Below are 14,287 nucleotides of genomic sequence, written 5' to 3'. Positions count from 1 at the left end.
CAGCATTTTTTAACAACAAATATTTACTGAGTGTTCATTAATGTAACTACTTTAGGAGACAATATGACCAAAAAAAACCCCATCATCCCAAGGGAAAAAGAAACAGCATTTGTTTATCACTTACTATGTGCCAGGAACTATGTAAAATCCTACAATCAACAAAATAGTGTGAAGCAGGTAATATGTGTATTTTAGACATAAGGAAACCCAATATTAGACTTTCATTTTTAAATAATAGGATATCCAATACAAATATATTAAATGAAAAAAAGAAAAAAAAAAAAAAAAGGAGCGCTCTCATAGAGGAAATGCTGGAACGAGCTCAAATATAGCTGAAATTTGCTCTACAGAAATGTAATCACTGATCTCACATGCTAGTAAAGTAATGCTCAAAATTCTCCAAGCCAGGCTTCAGCAATACATGGACCATGAACTTCCAGGTGTTCAAGCTGGTTTTACAAAAGGCAGAGGAACCAGAGATCGAATTGCCAACATCTGCTGGATCATGGAAAAAGCAAGAGAGTTCCAGAAAAACATCTATTTCTGCTTTATTGACTATGCCAAAGCCTTTGACTGTGTGGATCACAATAAACTGTGGAAAATTCTGAAAGAAATGGGAATACCAGACTACCTGACCTGCCTCTTGAGAAACCTGTATGCAGGTCAGGAAGCAACAGTTAGAATTGGACATGGAACAACAGACTGGTTCCAAATAGGAAAAGGGTACGTCAAGGCTGTATATTGTCACCCTGCTTATTTAACTTATACGCAGAGTACATCATGAGGAACACTGGGCTGGAAGAAGCACAAGCTGGAATCAAGATTGCTGGGAGAAATATCAGTAACTTCCGATATGCAGATGACACCACCCTTATGGCAGAAAGTGAAGAGGAACTAAAAAGCCTCTTGATAAGAGTGAAAGAGGAGAGTGAAAAAGTTGGCTTAAAGTTCAACATTCAGAAAACGAAGATGATAGCATCTGGTCCCATCACTTCATGGGAAATAGATGGGGAAAGAGTGGAAACATATCAGACTTTATTTTGGGGGGCTCCAAAATCACTGCACATGGTGACTGCAGCCATGAAATTAAAAGACGCTTACTCCTTGGAAGAAAAGTTATGACCAAAGTCCGAGGTCAGAGGCGGCGACGAGAGGAATTACTCTGCGTCTGAGGTCAGGGGTGGCGGCCGGAAGGAGCTACCCCCAATCCGACGTCAGGGGGGGCGGCCGAGAAGAGCTACCCGGAGTCCAAGGTCAAGGGCAGTGGCCAGGAGGAGCTATCCCATGCCCCCATGCCCGAGGCCAGGGGCAGCGGCGGGGAGGAGCAACCCCATGCCAGAGGCCTGGGGCAGCAGCCAGGAGGACCAACCCCACGTCCAAGGAGCTGTGGCTGCACAGGCACAGGAGGGACTAGAGGAGCTATCCCACGTTGAAGGTCAGGAAGGGTGGCAGTGAGGAGATACGGCTCGTCCAAGGTAAGGAGCAGTGGCTGCACTTTGCTGGAGTAGCTGTGATGAGATACCCCACGCCCAAGGTAAGAGAAACCCAAGTAAGACGGTAGGTGTTGCAAGAGAGCATCAGAGAGCAGACACACTGAACCCATACTCACAGAAAACTAGTCAATCTAATCACACTAGGACCACAGCCTTGTCTAACTCAATGAAACTAAGCCATGCCCGTGGGGCAACCCAAGATGGGCGGGTCATGGTGGAGAGATCTGACAGAATGTGGTCCACTGGAGAAGGGAATGGCAAACCACTTCAGTATTCTTGCCTTAGGAACCCCATGAACAGTATGAAAAGGCAAAATGATAGGATACTGAAAGAGGAACTCCCCAGGTTGGTAGGTGCCCAATATGCTACTGGAGATGAGTGGAGAAATAACTCCAGAAAGAATGAAGTGATAGAGCCAAAGCAAAAACAATATCCAGCTGTGGCTGTGACTGGTGATAGAAGCAAGGTCTGATGCTGTAAAGAGCAATATTGCATAGGAACCTGGAATGTCAGATCCATGAATCAAGGCAAATTGGAAGTGGTCAGGCAAGAGATGGCAAGAGTGAATGTCAACATTCTAGGAATCAGCGAACTAAAGTGGACTGGAATGGGTGAATTTAACTCAGATAACCATTATATCTACTACTGCGGGCAGGAATCCCTTAGAAGAAATGGAGTAGCCATCATGGTCAACAAAAGAGTCCGAAATGCAGTACTTGGTTGCAATCTCAAAAATGACAGAATGATCTCTGTTTGTTTCCAAGGCAAACCATTCAATATCACAGTAATCCAAGTCTATGCCCCAACCAGTAACGCTGAAGAAGCTGAAGTTGAATGGTTCTATGAAGACCTACAAGACCTTTTAGAACTAACACCCAAAAAAGATGTCCTTTTCATTATAGGGGACTGGAATGCAAAAGTAGGAAGTCAAGAAACACAGGGAGTATCAGGCAAATTTGGCCTTGGAATACAGAATGAAGCAGGGCAAAGACTAATGGAGTTTTGCCAAGAAAATGCACTGGTCATAACAAACACCCTCTTCCAGCAACACAAGAGAAGACTCTACACATGGACATCACCAGATGGTCAACACCGAAATCAGGTTGATTATATTCTTTGCAGCCAAAGATGGAGAAGCTCTATACAGTCAGCAAAAACAAGACCAGGAGCTGACTGTGGCTCAGACCATGAACTCCTTATTGCCAAATTCAGACTTAAATTGAAGAAAGTAGGGAAAACCACTAGACCATACAGGTATGACCTAAATCAAATCCCTTATGATTATACAGTGGAAGTGAGAAATAGATTTAAGGGCCTAGATCTGATAGATAGAGTGCCTGATGAACTATGGACTGAGGTTTGTGACACTGTACAGGAGACAGGGATCAAGATCATCCCAGTGGAAAGAAATGCAAAAAAGCAAAATGGCTGTCTGGGGAGGCCTTACAAATAGCTGTGAAAAGAAGAGAAGCTAAAAGCAAAGGAGAAAAGGAAAGATATAAACATCTGAATGCAGAGTTCCAAAGAATAGCAAGAAGAGATAAGAAAGCCTTCTTCAGCGATCAATGCATAGAAATAGAGGAAAACAACGGAATGGGAAAGACTAGAGCTCTCTTCAAGAAAATCAGAGATACCAAGGGAATATTTCATGCAAAGATGGGCTCGATAAAGGACAGAAATTGTATGGACCTAACAGAAGCAGAAGATATTAAGAAGAGATGGCAAGAACACACAGAAGAACTGTACAAAAAAGATCTTCACGACCCAGATAATCACGATGGTGTGATCACTGATGTAGAGCCAGACATCCTGGAATGTGAAGTCAAGTGGGCCTTAGAAAGCATCACTACGAACAAAGCTAGTGGAGGTGATGGAATTCCAGTTGAGCTATTCCAAATCCTGAAAGATGATGCTGTGAAAGTGCTGCACTGCATATGCCAGCAAATTTGGAAAACTCAGCAGTGGCCACAGGACTGGAAAAGGTCAGTTTTCATTACAATCCCAAAGAAAGTCAATGCCAAAGAATGCTCAAACTACCACACAATTGCACTCATCTCACACGCTACTAAAGTAATGCTCAAAATTCTCCAAGCCAGGCTTCAGCAATATGTGAACTGTGAACTTCCTGATGTTCAGGCTGGTTTTAGAAAAGGCAGAGGAACCAGAGATCAAATTGCCAACATCCACTGGATAATGGAAAAAGCAAGAGAGTTCCAGAAAAGCATCTATTTCTGCTTTATTGACTATGCCAAAGCCTTTGACTGTGTGGATCACAATAAACTGTGGAAAATTATGAAAGAGATGGGAATAACAGACCACCTGACCTGCCTCTTGAGAAATTTGTATGCAAGTCAGGAAGCAACAGTTAGAACTGGACATGGAATAACAGATTGGTTCCCAATAGGAAAAGGAGTACCTCAAGGCTGTATATTGTCACCCTACTTATTTAACTTATATGCAGAGTACATCATGAGAAACGCTGGACTGGAAAAAACACAAGCTGGAATCAAGATTAACGGGAGAAATATCAATAACCTCAGATATGCAGATAACACCACGCTTATGGCAGAAAGTGAAGAGGAACTCAAAAGCCTCATGATGAAAGTGAAAGTGGAGAGTGAAAAAGTTGGCTTAAAGCTCAACATTCAGAAAACGAAGATCATGGCATCCGGTCCCACCACTTCATGGGAAATAGATGCGGAAACAGTGGAAACAGTGTCAGACTTTATTTTTCCGGGCTCCGAAATCACTGCAGATGGTGACTGCAGCCATGAAATTAAAAGAGGCTTACTCCTTGGAAGGAAAGTTATGACCAACCTAGATAGCATATTCAAAAGCAGAGACATTACTTTGCCAACAAAGGTCCATCTAGTCAAGGCTATGGTTTTTCCTGTGGTCATGTATGGATGTGAGAGTTGGACTGTGAAGAAGGCTGAGCGCTGAAGAATTGATGCTTTTGAACTGTGGTGTTGGAGAAGACTCTTGAGAGTCCCTTGGACTGCAAGGTGATCCAACCAGTCCATTCTGAAGGAGATCAGCCCTGGGATTTCTTTGGAAGGAATGATGCTAAAGCTGAAACTGCAGTTACTTTGGCCACCTCATGGGAAGAGTTGACTCATTGGAAAAGACTCTGATGCTGGGAGGGATTGGGGGCAGAAGGAGAAGGGGACGACAAAGGATGAGATGGCTGGATGGCATCACTGACTCGATGGATGTTAGTCTGAGTGAACTCTTGGAGTTGGTGATGGACAGGGAGACCTGGCGTGCTGTGATTCATGGGGTCGCAAAGAGTCAGACACAACTGAGCGACTGAACTGAACTGAACTGAACTGAGATAGCATATTGAAAAGCAGAGACATTACTTTGCCAACAAAGTCCATCTAGTAAAGGATATGGTTTTTCCAGTGGTCACGTATGGATATGAGAGTTGGACTGTGAAGAAAGCAGAGTGCTGAAGAATTGATGCTTTTGAACTGTGGTGTTGGAGAAGACTCTTGAGAGTCCCTTGGACTGCAAGGAGATCCAACCAGTCCATTCTGAAGGAGATCAGCCCTGGGATTTCTTTGGAAGGAATAATGCTAAAGCTGAAACTCCAGTACTTTGGCCACCTCATGCGAAGACTTGACTCATTGGAAAAGACTCTGATGCTGGGAGGGATTGGGGGCAGGATTATAAAGGGACAACAGAGGATGAGATGGCTGGATGGCATCACCGACTCGGTGGAAGTGAGTCTGAGTGAACTCTGGGACAAGGTGATGGACAGGGAGGCCTGGCGTGATGCAATCCATGGGGTCGCAAAGAGTGGGACACGACTGAGCGACTGAACTGAACTGAATGTAATCATAACTCATTTTTTTCCCCTTGATCTATTGGTTTTGCATCTTCTCTCTTGGTTTCAGGTCTAAGCTTCATGTGGTATAATAATAGGTATTTAGCTCTAGATCCTCTAGGCAAATGTACACAAAAACCAGAAGTCTCTTTCTCAAAAGCGGCAGCAAAATGGATGGATTCTGAGTGGGTTACATGCCCATGTTTGAATTAAATATTGTGGCCAGAGAGAATCTGAGAATCTTTTGGTCTAAGCCTCTGTCAGGTGCTTCACCTCACCAGTTAGTAAGTGAAAAAACTTATGCAAAATTGAGACCTAATATGAGGGCAGGAATAGCCTCTAGCAAACTAATGTGCTTAGAATCACTCTGCAGTAAGTGTGATTCACTAAATTTGAATCTATGTTCTTACAGTTTCAAAGTATGAGTTCTTTTTAAAAACAATTAAAAAAATAATACAGAAGCTTATTTACAAAACAGAAACAGAATCACAGATTTGGGGAAAAAATATATATATATATGGTTACTAAAGGTGAAACATAGGAAAAGGAGGAGTTTGGAATGAACATACACACACTAGTATATAAAAATAGATAATTAACAAGGATCTACTCTATAGCACAGGGAAACCTACTCAATATTTGGTGATACCTTATATATAGAGAGTCTGAAAATGATTTGAATCATGTATATGTATAACTGAATCACACTCTGTATACCTGAAACTAACAGAGCATCATAAATCAACTACATTCCAATAAAATTTTTAAGACAATGTAACTTTTATTAACTCCAGTTCCATACATATGTATAAATGAAACAAAATCTAGCCTCAGTTTCCTGTTGGAACATAGCATAGTGTCCGTCATGTGAATAGATGAAGTTTAATACAATCACATGAAACAAATAAATAAACTTGCTGTCAGGCTGAATGCCTTTAACAAGAAGTACCTTCTGCTTGTGATTTTGGCAGTTCCCAAAAGTCTCGGGGAATGGGGATACAGTGTGTATGCTGAGGCTGCTGGAGTTTGTGGTGTTCATTCTATTTGCCGTCACACAAGCAGACAAAGTAGCCAGGCTTTGGCCTCAAAATCACTGTTGAACAGATGTGCTGTGAAAGGGGAGACCTGATCTTTCAGAACAATATCTACAGTATTGGCTCAAGTGCTACATGAGACGTGGACTTGCCTGATGATTCCTTCCTTCCAGAAGACTTCAGCATTGTCTTGGGAATAATCAACATTAAATGGGACTGGGTTACTCCTGCTAACAATGTCTCTCACATCATGGCCCTACATCCTCTCAAGGCTGGTTATTTCAGCTTCACCTCAGCAACTATTCCTTACCTGGCTCAAGAGGATAGGCCCATAGTGATGGACTTTACCAGTGCACCTGAATGGGGAGGAATCCTGGCTCAGCATAGTTGAATTGTAGATTTTTCCCCCATTTTTTCCTGGACTGCGTAGCTTTCCGGGTTATGACTCTCCCTTCAATGGACATCCACCTGCAGTCATGATACTCCAGCAAGAGGAAATATGACATCCCCCAAACCAAAAAAATAACTGAGTGGGGCTTCCATGGCTCTCCCTTCCCCAGAAATCCATGTGCTTTCCAGACTCCCAAGGGTATCTCAATGCCATCTCTTCTCCCTTAACCCTTGGCCACCTTCTCCTGGGTCCTGCCTGCTCTAAACCAGAGTGAAGGATCATGGGGGAGTCTGTGAGAGCCTCCTTGGTTCCATCATGAAGCCATACAAACAGGAATGCCTTCAAAAACTACCTTGATCCTTAGGCCCTATGGTATACCACTGATGTGTCCTGGGGTATGTTGCTGGCAATGTGAATTCTCTCCGGGGTCCAGAAGCAGGCACTTTGGAGACTGCCTGACACCACTCCCAACCCCTGCCCTCCAGTCTCAAAAGAGAGTGGAAGGTAAGATGAAAGCTGTGGGACCCTAGGAGGCTACCCAGTCTCTGTACTGGCTTAGGAAAGCTCTTACCATATGGGGTATTCTAATAAAAACAAATGCCACCATGGGGGGAAAACAAAAACAAAAACAAAAAAACAAGATGTAAATTTTGAGGAGAATGCCATCATAAATGACAAAGGTATAAAAAAAAATTGCATGAATTATAGAGTGCTTGAGTTTAGTCAGGAGATTGATATAAATTAAGAGGATCCAAATCAGGATCAGAAAGAGCATTTTAGACAACATGAATAGTTACACAGAAACTATAAATACAGATACTTTTAACTTACAATGTGGTTATGGAAGTAAATACCACAAGTCAAAATGAATTGAATAGCCCTAATGGCACCCCACTCCAGTATTCTTGCCTGAAAAATCTCATGGACGGAGGAGCCTGGTAGGCTGCAGTCCATGGGGTCGCTGAGGGTCAGACACGACTGAGCGACTTCACTTTCACTTTTCGCTTTCATGCGTTGGAGAAGGAAATGGCAACCCACTCCAGTGTTCTTGCCTGGAGAATCCCAGGGACAGGGGAGCCTGGTGGGCTGCCGTCTATGGGGTCGCACAGAGTCGGACATGACTGAAGCGACTTAGCAGCAGCAGCAGCAACCTACCAAAAAGTATAGCTTAATCTGTGAGAAGGAAAGTGTTAGTTGCTTATCATGTCCTACTCTTTATGATCTCATGGGCTGTGGGCCACAAGGCTCCTCTGTTCATGGTCATCCAGGCAAGATTTCCCAGGCAAGAATATTGGAGTGGGTAGCCATTGCCTTCTCCTGGGGATCTTCTTAACCAAGAGATCGAACCCAAGTCTTCTGCATTGCAGGCAGATTCTCTACTGTCTGAGCCTTAAGTTCAGCTGAACTTAAAAGGATTCAGAACACTTAACTTTGACCACAGTGGGCAAAATCATCTGACACAAAGCCTATTTTATAATAAAGTATTGAATATCTTATGTAATTAATTAAATATTATACTGGATGTGAAAGAGAGAATGGTTGCAGAATGGTTATGAGCGTGTGAGTTATTTACCCTCAATGATGGTGGGGCTAACTGGGAATCATGAGAGGGGATTCCACCATGTATCACGATCCTGGGAAAACAGAAACACTCAAATTATGTTTTCTACTAAATTTCTCTCACTTTCACCCCATCTAAAATTGAAAAATTGTTAGTCTGGATAGGGGCTACTCAGGTTCCCTTAACTGGACCATAGTATGTTTGCAGATCAGTCTTAGGAGTTAAGTCTGCTGAAGGCAATAGATTCAACATTGTTCGTTATTGTTGTTATTATCATTGGCTACACCCCATGGCACGTAGAACTTCCCTGACCGGGGAGCAAACCCTAAGTACTATAATGTCTTACATTCTAAGATAGTGCCCTCTGCAGAGGAAGCATAAAATCTTAACCACTGGACCACCAGGGAAGTCTGGCTTCAACATGCTTTGGACTTAAACTATATGCAATAGAAAATATGTTAAGGTTGCGTTTTCCTTCCAATGCAGAGTTGCATCACCAAACCTCTAAAGTTAGGAAAAAGAGTCTAGTGGTTCTCTGGTGAATTGAAGTATGGAGAAAATAAATATGGAGAAATAGTAAAGGAGTAGTAATTTTGTTAGCAACATGAGAAGATCAACTTAGGGCTGGGTCTAGAGACAGAAAAACATGTTAATAAAAAGATATTACAATGTTAGACAAGAGCAAAGAACAAAAAACAAGTGCAGGGTCTGCGCAGCTGAGTTTTGTTGTAGCAGAGGTACACAGAAGTGAGAGACAGGAATGTTTTATAGGTGACATTAGGATAATTTGCAGAGCACATTAGCTAGATTTTACTCGGAAAGTGAATAAAGGACTTGAGTTCTATAATGTATTGAGTGCTAAGGCACTGAATTTAGACAGAACAGAGTTTATAGCTGGTTCCAACACTTATTAGTTAAGTGATTCACCATATGTAGAACAGGGATAAAAGTTTATGGAGCTGCTAGTTTTAAATGAGGGAGTGCCTAAAAATTCTTATTTCATTGTCTGGTTTATAGTAAGTGCTCAGTGTTTGTTAATTACTATTAAGATATTAGACAATCACTACAATAATAAGAACAAAACTACACCTAAGCCATACAACCTGAGGAGGTGTACATGATACAGCAACTTGGCCAAATCCAGAAAATTATACTGTAAATTCTATATTAAAATTAAAAAAAAATTATAAAGAACCACTTTAAATGATTCTTGTACATAGGACAATAGAAAAGTTAGACATTACTGATGAAACTGTTAAACAACATAAATAAATGGTAGTGGGTTTCCTGCATTTCCAGAAAATTTCTCAAATGTCTGGTCACTTTTCTTTAACATTGTTGTTCCTTTATTTCTTGCTAAAATTTGGATTCATTTCAGTGCGTGCCTTAGGAAATCATCTGGAGTTTATCATAATAAAAAGTCTGAATATCTTTAGGCTATTTATCTCAAAGACTTATATAAAAAATTAAGATATTTTGTATTTCACTTGTATAAATACAGTAACAAAAACTGTTTCTCTGATAAATTTACAATTTTAATAATGGCTTTATGAATCAGAATAAATATAATTTATCTCTTTCCTATAAATCCAAATGCTACAGTGGTTCCAAAAGTGTTTTCAAATTTTAAAAGATGGTAAAAATGGATCACTTTGAAATTAGATAAGGGATAGAAGAAGTATACCAAAAGGATTATCAACATATCTTAATTTCATGTTGGTAAAGCACAGATTGGAATCAGGAAATAAAAAATATATTAAATAGGTTAATGTAACTACTTTCATGAGGTCATTGATAATGATGATATCCATGCAGCATATTTATTAATTCAAAAAACATAAAGTATTAAGTTATGGAAACAATGTATATCTCAAATGACTGTTGCCAAATGGTTTATATTCCACTCTACTTCTGTTTATTAAAAAGTCATTTGTGTCCAAACAAATCTTTTTGAATTAGATCTCTTTACTTCTCATTGTAAATGAAAGTTTGGATGGAAGTAGAGGTTTTTTAATGTTAAAAAATGACAAGCAAATTAAGTTTACACAAAATCAGGAAGGCATATTTAGTCAATATTAAGATACATGTGCTGCAGTCCATGGAGTCACAGAGTCAGACAAGACACTTAGCAACTGACAACAACAACAAGGATACATGTATCTCTGATCTATTAAACATTTCTCAAAATCATTTTTATATAAATTAATCATTTATATTCAAATTATTTTCAGGTATCAATTAAATTAGTCTTGTCCATTTTCTTTAATTAAAAATTATTCAGAGTTCAAAAACATTTTGTTTATTTGATACAAATTCAACAAAGTTTTAAAGCAGGATTTAAATAACATATACTTTAATTAAACAAAAGCAATGTTTCCTTTTACTCAAATTGATGAATAATGTTGATTTATGTTATTAAGGAAAAAAGTCTAGATTTTTTAGCATTTTCTTGGCTTAGTTACATAAATCAGCAGCTACTTTCATAGCATACGCAAACTCTGATTCCCTTTTGTTACAAAGACACTAAAAACTATATTTACATTTCAAAAATTACATAAATATAAAAATAAGCTGCTACATCATGGAAAAAAATTAAATTATTAAAATTTTATATTGGTTTTCTTGAAAATCAGATGTCAATATAGAATAAAAATCTACATATTTCATTACCTGTTCCCCTTTCAAAATAAAAAAGGCAAAAAAGATAATGTTTCCATAGTATAGAAAAAAGTTCAACTAAATACAGAAGAAATATTAGGCGTACTAAATAGTTTTAAGAGTCACTTAAGGCAACAATTATTTTTATTTCCCTTGAAGCTGTTTTTATTCATCTTGTGAGCCCTGTATACCCTCCACCATGCTGGTGTAAACACTGAAGAATAAGACCCTTGCCGTTTGATGTTTGTGACCTACCATTCTTCATGTTATCACCTGGTTATGTGAATATGTCTACTCATGGCTGATGACAGACTAGATTTAATAGAAGATTATTCCACCAACTAATTTGGTAGGTTCTTTTGTTATAGTTAAATTTTAGGGCTTTCTGACATCCTTTTCATGTCCTTCAGTTCTTGCTTGAATCACATCTCAAAGAACTTTAAAAACTGACATCTTGCTGAATGATTTTTTTGCAAGAAATAGAACACTATAACATAACAAGTTAATGTTAACAAGTGAGCATCTTTAATTTGAAAGAAAAAAGGAATCTATTGGTCTATATATTCTTTGATTGACTCATTAGTCAAGTTCTTCTTCCTACACAGGTAACCATAGACAGGCTAAATTACAGATTTAAAACAAAATTAAACGGGTACAAAATGTTAAAGTGAATTCACAGGAAATAGTTTTTACATAGTTAAAAACTCTTGTAAATAGTTTTTACAGCCTCAAATTATTGTAAAGATAATATCAGTGCACCCAATGTTGTCCCTCTACAGAACACCTACCATTACCACTAATTTTACATTTAAAATAATTTTTCTTATATGGCAAAAAAAAAGAGAGAGAAAATATGATATATATATGAAATAAACATTTTAGCAACATTCCCAGAAACTTTCTAAAATGTTCTACTGACTGCTATCATTAATTTATGCATGTGCTCTTAAAGATAAAATTATTTATTTAATAGCATTGCTTTTTGAGCCACAGTTGGGGTCTTTCATTCAAAAGGCAGTTTTTTTTTTTTAATATATTGTATTTAAAGTTTTAACATTTAAAAAAGATATTTCTATTTCCAGTTTTTTAAGGAATCTCCACACTGCCTTATGATCCAGCAACCCCACTGCTGGGCATAAACACTGAGGAAACCAGAAGGGAAAGAGACACGTGTACCCCACTGTTCATCGCAGCACTGTTTATAATAGCCAAGACATGGAAGCAACCTAGATGCCCATCAGCAGATGAATGGATAAGTAAGCTGTGGTACATATACACAATGGAGTATTACTCAGCCATTAAAAAGAATACATTTGAATCAGTTCTAATGAGGTGGATGAAACTGGAGCCTATTATACAGAGTGAAGTAAGCCAGAAGGAAAAACATAAATACAGTATACTAACGCATATATATGGAATTTAGAAAGATGGTAACAATAACCCTGTGTACGAGACAGCAAAAGAGACACTGATGTATAGAAGAGTCTTATGGACTCTGTGGGAGAGGGAGAGGGTGGGAAGATTTGGGAGAATGGCAATGAAACATGTAAAATATCATGTAGGAAACGAGTTGCCAGTCCAGGTTCGATGCACGATGCTGGATGCTTGGGGCTGGTGCACTGGGACGGCCCAGGGGGATGGTATGGGGAGGGAGGAGGGAGGAGGGTTCGGGATGGGGAACACATGTATACCTGTGGCGGATTCATTTTGATATTTGGCAAAACTAATACAATTATGTAAAGTTTAAAAATAAAATAAAATTAGAAAAAAAAAAGATATTTCTTCAAGTAAAAATTCATGAATTCATAAAATAGATGCTATGGTAAAATATATCATTTTGCTTCAACAGGAATATAATAAATCCCTTTAAAAATAGAATTAAAAACCTCAATATTGTTTTCTATACACATTTTATAAGAACTAGTTAATGCTTTATTTGCTTCATTCAAAATATTGTTTTCTAATCTATTGCATTTACTTATGAAATAAGTCCTGGCAATGTGCACGTTAGATTTACATAAGACATTTCTTAAGTTCTCAGGGTGAGCTCTGTCCTCATCTTGTGAAGTATTGCATTGTATCATATCTTGTGATGTATTTCTTCATGTATCTTAATTGTTATCTGAGTCTGTTTTAACTGTCAAACAAAGAAACCCAAGAAATCTAGACAGTCTATTATTTACTTGTTTAGGGTAAAGTAAGTTTGTTTTACCATTTCCAGCAAAACCTCAAATCATATGGGACAGAGGGAAAAAGTATGTGCAATTGTGCTGTGTATACATCGCAGCTGGACTGCTCTGTGTTTTACGGATCACTTTGATGATGAGTTAGCATAAGGACCTCTGAGGGAAGAAGCAAGAGGTATTTTACTTTGCATAATAAAACTTGAGAGGCAGATCTGTGATGTAGAGTGTTTCTAAATTGCATGTTATTAGTGTTCCATTGATTTCTTCAGTAAAAAGTGCTTTAGAATGAATCTAGTCAGAGGCTTTATTAAAATGTAGAGCTTGGAGTCTGCTAGTAATACCTGTACAAAACTTTTTCCTTTTTAAAAATAATGAAATATGTATATTTCAAATATACCTTGCTTTTAAATCCAACCTGGAGTTCCCTTGTGGCTCAGCTGGTAAAGAACTCGTCTGCAACATGGGAGACCTGAGTTTGATCCCTGGGTTGGGAAGATCCCCTGGAGAAGGGAAAAGCTACCCACTCTAGTATTCTGGCATGGAGAATTCCATGGACTATACAATCCATGGCATTGTAAAGAGTTGGACATCACTGAGCAACTTTCACTTTCACTTGTTTCCCGTATGACAAAAATATTATAAGGGATTCTCAGTCGTGTCCGACTCTGTGCGACCCCATAGACGGCAGCTCACCAGGCTCCCCCGTCCCTGGGATTCTCCAGGAAAGAACACTGGAGTGGGTTGCCGATTCCTTCTCCAACGCATGAAAGTGAAAAGTGAAAGTGAAGTCCTTCAGTCTTATCTGACTCTCAGCGACCCCATGGACTGCAGCCTACCAGGCTCCTCTGTCCATGGGACTTTCCAGGCAAGAATACTGGAGTGGGGTGCCATTGCCTTCTCCGAAATATTACATTATACACTAATAAAGAATAGTAACCTAAGTGAATATTCTGTCAAACAGGGGCTGGTCTATTTGATTCATCTATCTTAGGCTCTTTCCTTATAAGACTCAAATAGAGCCTGTTAATAAGGGGCAGAGACCAAGTAGGGGATCAGACAACATTATCTCACTCAAGAAATAATGCAGATAGCTAACTGAACACACACACACACACACACATACAACACTAAGCTG

General features: G+C 39.1%; 1 protein-coding gene and 1 pseudogene across 4 annotated transcripts in view; one reads left to right on the top strand and one right to left on the bottom strand.

The window, feature by feature from the left end:
* FSTL5 (follistatin like 5) overlaps nt 1-14,287 on the bottom strand; it is a 935,726-nt gene that overhangs the window by 38,785 nt on the left and 882,654 nt on the right. The window lies entirely within an intron of this gene.
* LOC109570882 (translocon-associated protein subunit beta pseudogene) lies at nt 6,330-6,974 on the top strand (annotated as a pseudogene).

The sequence above is a fragment of the Bos indicus genome, chromosome 17 (genome assembly GCF_029378745.1).
Source record: "Bos indicus isolate NIAB-ARS_2022 breed Sahiwal x Tharparkar chromosome 17, NIAB-ARS_B.indTharparkar_mat_pri_1.0, whole genome shotgun sequence".
NCBI classification, from domain to species: domain Eukaryota; kingdom Metazoa; phylum Chordata; class Mammalia; order Artiodactyla; family Bovidae; genus Bos; species Bos indicus.
The sequence above is the reverse complement of the archived record's forward strand: the minus strand, read 5'-3'. Positions and strand labels throughout refer to the sequence as shown.